The 6,000-nt window shown below is 47.5% G+C and overlaps 1 protein-coding gene across 2 annotated transcripts in view; it reads right to left on the reverse strand.

Moving 5' to 3' along the window:
* The window catches only part of CTXND1 (cortexin domain containing 1), a 41,807-nt gene extending 36,412 nt beyond the window's left edge, over positions 1-5,395 (reverse strand). For both annotated transcript variants that reach the window (XM_039480105.2, XM_074399925.1), the window contains exon 1: positions 5,122-5,395. The gene's annotated coding sequence lies outside the window, so the exon portion shown is untranslated. The remainder of the gene's footprint in view (positions 1-5,121) is intronic.
* Positions 5,396-6,000: the final 605 nt, after the last annotated feature.

Consider the following 6,000-nt stretch of genomic DNA (forward strand, 5'->3'; position numbering starts at 1 on the left):
GGGCAAGAGAGGGAGGCGGGGCACATGCATGCCACTTCTTTGCAGTTTTCTAGAACACAGGGAGCTCCGCCTGAGCCAAGAAGTCAGGGTAGCTGGAGGGAACTGGATATGATGGTAAAGGCCACTTGTCAGCTATTAATGTCAGCCTCTAAATAACAAACAGATGTCAGTATACCTGCCACCTCTGGTCAACTCGTGGTAGCCACATGGGCATGGAGATTCATGTCTATGGAAAGGACATGGTATTTCAGTCACCCATGTCTGCTGCCAGCCCGGGTTACAGGAGTGGCAGCACAATTCCCAGTCTTTTTTTGAATTTTTTTTTTTTTGTAGAGACAGGGTCTTTTTTATTTATTATTATTATTTATTATTTTTTTAAATTGCATTTTAGGTTTTGGGGCACATGTGAAGAACATGCAAGATTGTTGCATAGGTACACACGTGGCAGTGTGATTTGCTGCCTTCCTCCCCTTCACCTATATCTGGCATTTCTCCCCATGCTATCTCTCCCCACCTCCCCACCCCACACTGTCCCTCCCCTATTTCCCCCCAACAGACCCCAGTGTGTGATGCTCCCCTGCCTGTGTCCATGTGTTCTCATTGTTCAACATCCACCCGTGAGTGAGAACATGCAGTGTTTGATTTTCTGCTCTTGTGTCAGTTTGCTGAGAATGATGGTTTCCAGGTTCATCCATGTCCCTACAAAGGACATGAACTCATCGTTTTTGATGGCTGCATAATATTCCATGGTGTATATGTGCCACATTTTCCCGAGACAGGATCTTACTATCTTGCCCAGGCTGGAGTGCAATGGCGCAATCACAGTTCACTGCAGCCTTGAACTCCTGGGCTCAAGTGATCCTCCTGTCTCAGTTTCCCAAGTAGCTGAGACTACAGGCATGCACCACCATGCCTGGCTAATTTTCTAAACAATGTTTTGTGGAGATAAGGTCTCACTATGTTGCCCAGACTGGTCTCAAACTCCTGGCTTCAAACCATTCTCCTGCCTTGGCCTCCCAAAGTGCTGAGCCACTGTGCCCAGCCTTGACTCCTTGTCTTTCTGACCCTGCTCCAATCTCAGGGGAACTCGGCTCTTTTTCATCATGCCAACCTAAGGCCAGGGATAGAATGCCATTTTGGAGTCTGTGGGATTCTATAGGGCAAGGTCACCAAGAGTCGGATCTTTTAGACAAAGGATACAAAATTCCCGTAAAGACAGAGCATAAACTCTGTAGTGAATATGAAATCTATGCCTTGAGGCCATTTACTGAGACCCCAGGGTCACACCTTCTGTCAGTGGGAAATCTGAGAGCTCGAGTTTAAATGAGAAAGGTTCCTTTCTTTTTATTCCCCTGTCTGGGCCTGAGGGCCAGGGTGATGATGTGGCCATGAGGAGAGAGCCAGGGAGGTGCCTGCTCAGCTTTCAGACTAGACTTTGAGTGAGGGCTAAAAGCAGAACTGGGCCAGCAAGCAGGCAGGGCACCAGCAAAGGGGCTTGAAGCCACAGCCACAGAAACACCAGAGGATGCTCATGTGCGTGGAAGCTTCTGTGCTGCAGGGGCCTGTTAGAACCTGCAGCTCTAGGGGTGAGTGATGGGCTGGGGATTCTTGGGTTATGTATCCCAACTTAATCCTTCCCATCCATGATACTGTTTTCTTTTTTCCCTCTGAATGTGTTTTTCCAGGGGCTTCCACCTGGGGAGACCTGAAGCATCACAGTCACTGGGACACAGCAGGGACCCTTCTTGGAATGCCCAGACCTAGAGACACGTGTTGGAGAACACACAGCGGAAATCTACAGAGCACTGAGGCCCATAAAGAAGCGGAAGGAACGGACTCTGGAAGGGAATGGTTTACAAGGGCGGTTTGTGAAACACCTATTAAGTGCCAGGCGCTCACACACATCAGCTATGAGTCCCACAGCAACCCAGCAAGGAAGGTGATGCTGGCCTAAGTGAAAAACGTGGAAGCTGAGTCTCAGAGGCACTGAGGAGCATCCAGGAGGTAACTAACACAGCCGTGGGGCTTACAGAGGGGCCAACACATGGATCATCTCCCTCCGTGGAACTGCTCATCACAAATTAATCGTAGCTACATTTTGTTTTAATGCTACATTTTTTTTCTGGCCACATATAAGGGCCAGAAATTTGCTATAATTTTCCACATTTATTTGGGTTAGAGACATACTATGCTCTATGCATTCATTACTTGTGTGCTGTTCAAAAATCATAAATAGTATTACTGGGAAAACTGATTGGGAAAAAATCCTCTGGAACAAGAATATATGAATGCAACCATCACACAGAATAAATAAACAGCTTACCCACAATTTCTCTTTTGGATAAATGTAAAGTCATTAGTTTCAGAACAGTTTTCCCAAGGAGGTAAGATTTTTCTTTTTCTCCCTAATGCCTCCCCAAAGCTGGTACATATCTTATGCTGAGCCATCCCTGAAAAGGACTTTATATCAAAGACATTTTTCCCTGTGCAACCCCATACAATAGGGACACATAGTTGAGAAGAACATAGGCTTCAAAACCAGGCGACCCCTGCTCAGAATCCTAATTTTCCTATCTCAGTTAATCTTGGGTCATCCAAGTTGCTTCTCTGATCATTAATTTCCTCATCAGGAAAATGGGGTTAATAATCCTGAGAATTAAATGATGGAATGCATAAAATGCTTAGTATGGACTAACTGCTTAATAAATGGAACTGATTTTTAGGTATTGATGGTTCCGGGGTTTTACAAATAAGAGGACTGAAGATCAAAAAGGTGGCTTGCTTAAGGTCATCTGACTAGTGGCAGAGCCGGGACTAAATGCTGATCTGTCCCCCACAAATGCCAGCGTTCCTTCTCCACTGATGTTCACAAGGCCACTGATATTCACAGTGCTGATCTTGAGTTGTCAAGAAACACACAAATTCCCCATCACTGATTCCCAGCAGCCGATTGTAGGAAGCATGTAATGTGCTTTAGAAATACTTCCATCCAACACAGTTCTAAATGTTGTCACCTTTAATAGCAAATGCAAGTTATCTAAAAAGTGCCCTGACATGGACCAGTTCCAGAGCCTTCAATGCCCAAATTCAGAGTCACTATGATCTTCTTCTGCATCAGAACTTGTTAGCAACATTAACCTCGGTCTTGGAACCATGTCAGTTTTATAAACATTGTTCTTTCTATTGTGGAAAGACAGGATAGTTTAAGGACATTTTCCTTGATATCATTTCATATTCTATTTAAGTCATGAAAATAGGATTGAATTTGTGTAATATTACACACAAACTACCTTAGGGTTGTGGATTTTTAGTCTCTGCTATAATAGTGTGTCCTGATAGTGTAAATATTTGTTGGAGAAAGATTAACCAGCAAGGCAGTATATTCAGAATGGCTGCCTCTTTCATTAACCCTGTAAGGAAAGAAACTGGAAAGATACGCAATTCTGTAAATCACAATTTATAAGCAATTAAACGTCTAGTTGAGCTAGTTTCTTTTTTCAGGTCCATTAAAGTTTACATTATTTTTAAATAACTCCTTTTCTGCCATAACATTATTTTAAATCTGCATCTTAAACATGTAAAGGCCAGAAATTTGCTGTAAGTTTCCACATTTATTTGGGTTAGAGACACATTATACTCTATGCATTCATTACTTGTGTGCTGTTCAAAAATCATAAATAGTATTACTGGGAAAACTGATTGGGAAATGAATCCTTTGGAACAAGAATATATGAATGCAATGATTACACAGAATAAATAAACAGCTTACCCACAATTTCTCTTCTGGATAAATATAAAGTCATTAGTTTCAGAACAGTTTTCCCAAGGAGGTAAGATTTTGCTTTTTTTCCCTCATGCCTCCTCAAAGCTGGTACATATCTTATGCTGAGCCATCCCTGAAAAGGTAGCTTTAATCAAAACCCGATCTATAAATCACCTTTAAAGCCTTGGATGTTTGGCTTTATGAGGTCTTAAACACACTTTGCAGGTCCACAAAGATCGTAAATCAGATTAGTGCAGTTCCTCTCGAGAGGTGGCTTAATGAGGGAGAGGGAAGTACAGAAGACTCCAACTCCAGAGCCGGGGACTACACCCCCTAGTTCACAGATATATATTTTATGGAAAAGGGTAAGATTATATCACAGTGTCAAGCCAGAAACGCAAATCCTCTGATCAGAATCAGGGTAGGACTGAGAAGAACCTGCTGGCCACGCACCAGTGGGTTAGAATGGAACTTCTCCCCGACGAAGGCAGCACGGGCTTCGATGGGGTATTTTTCCTGGCTCCCGAACCACGTCTGACAGGCCACTGCGGCCCTATTGCACCGCCAGTGTGGACTTTCTAACAGTTTCCTTTCCAGAACTTTCCCTGCGGGCATGGAGAAGCTTACCAAATTCGGCTCCATAATACTTGTCCCAAAATTAGAACCCAGGATCATTCTCCACGCCTCCACTGATAGGGAAAAATACACGAAAGCGTGGATTAGAGCCTTTGCCACGGATGAGAACAAAATCCAACGGAGACTTGACGTTTCTTTAGAAAGGCTGCCACCGACTGAACTTTTCCCAGAAGTTACATCAGTGCTGACCTTCATCAGTTACATTGAGAAAAAATCTGTTCTATGTGACCGTCGGCCACAGGAGACAGAATTTTAGGCACCGAACTTGACGAGAAGGACTTTCTAACTTTGATTCAGTTTCAACTCACACTCCCCCAGCCCCTCCGTGGCAGAGAGGCCTGGCCCCCCGAATGGGGAGGTGAGGCTCGGAGCAGAGGGGGGTGCCCGGGCGCAGCGCACACTCTGGCGTCTGAGCCCCGAGCCCCGAGCCCCGCAGTGGACTTCCGTGCGGCGCGCACCGAGGCTGCCGTCACCTGCCGCGCGGTCCGGCCCTCCCCGCCGACCCAGGCGCACCCCGGGCGCAGCGCCGCCGAAGAGGGCACCGGCCCGGGTGTCCACGCGGGTCCCATCGCGGCCGCGGCGGGGCTCGGCCCGGCTTCAGCGAGCAGATCCTCCACCCGCGGCCGGTGACCCGCGCGACGCCCCGGCGGCACCGACGATGCTGCGCCCCGGCCCCGCAGGCGCGGCGGCTGCGGGTCCCAGGAAGCTCCCGCGCTCCTTACCTGGCGAGGCCCGTCCGGGGCGCTCCCAGGGTCCTGGCTGGGCCGGCGCCGAGCCCAGGGCGACCGCCGATCGCTGGCTGCGGCGTTTCCCGTCTCCGGGGCGCGGGCGCGCGGGAGCGGCTGGGCTGCGGCTGAGTCAGCGCCCCGGCGGCGCGGGCGAGCCCGGGCCAGCAGCCGAGGGGGGCTCTGAGCGGAGCCGCGGCCGCCCTGGCATTTTAAAGGCGAGGCAGCTGGACGCTGTTCAAGCGGAAACGCAGAGAGAAACTTCAGCCCCCGGGGCAGAGCGTTGGCAGCGCGGGGAGGGGGCCCGCGAGCTCCTGGCAGGCGCGCAGACCAATCTGGGCTCTTCTAATACGCTCTGCAAATGCATTTTTTTCAGAGATTCCCTTTACAGTTTAAAAAAAAAAAAAATCCCCTAAACAACAACGACAACCAAACCCTCTCAAAGCCTCCTCCTGCAGTAGGCTTAGAGCAAGCCGAGCGTTTCCGTGAAAGTTAGGGGAAGAGAAGGGCGGGTTTGGGAAGTCTGGTCAATGCAATTAGACAAGAGAAGGAAATAAGGTGTAAAAATACTGGAGTTGTGCCTTTGTTAAAAATAAATATATTATACGTGTGTGTGTATATGTATCTATATAATATGTATGTGAGGCGGGAGAAAAATGATTATTAGTATTTGCAGCGGATGTGACCGTGTTGTTGGAAAGTGCTAACTGAAGACTGGGTGAAATAATAGCCTTTCCAAATAATTGGCAGGCTACAAAATAAACATACCAAATTTACAGTGTTCTTGGGCACTTACTAACCAGTTTGAAAGGCAAATAAAAATGCCATTCTCACTAATAGCCAAACCGCAGTAGCTAGGAAAATAAACTTATCATG

The sequence above is a fragment of the Saimiri boliviensis genome, chromosome 5 (genome assembly GCF_048565385.1).
Source record: "Saimiri boliviensis isolate mSaiBol1 chromosome 5, mSaiBol1.pri, whole genome shotgun sequence".
In the NCBI taxonomy this organism is placed as follows: domain Eukaryota; kingdom Metazoa; phylum Chordata; class Mammalia; order Primates; family Cebidae; genus Saimiri; species Saimiri boliviensis.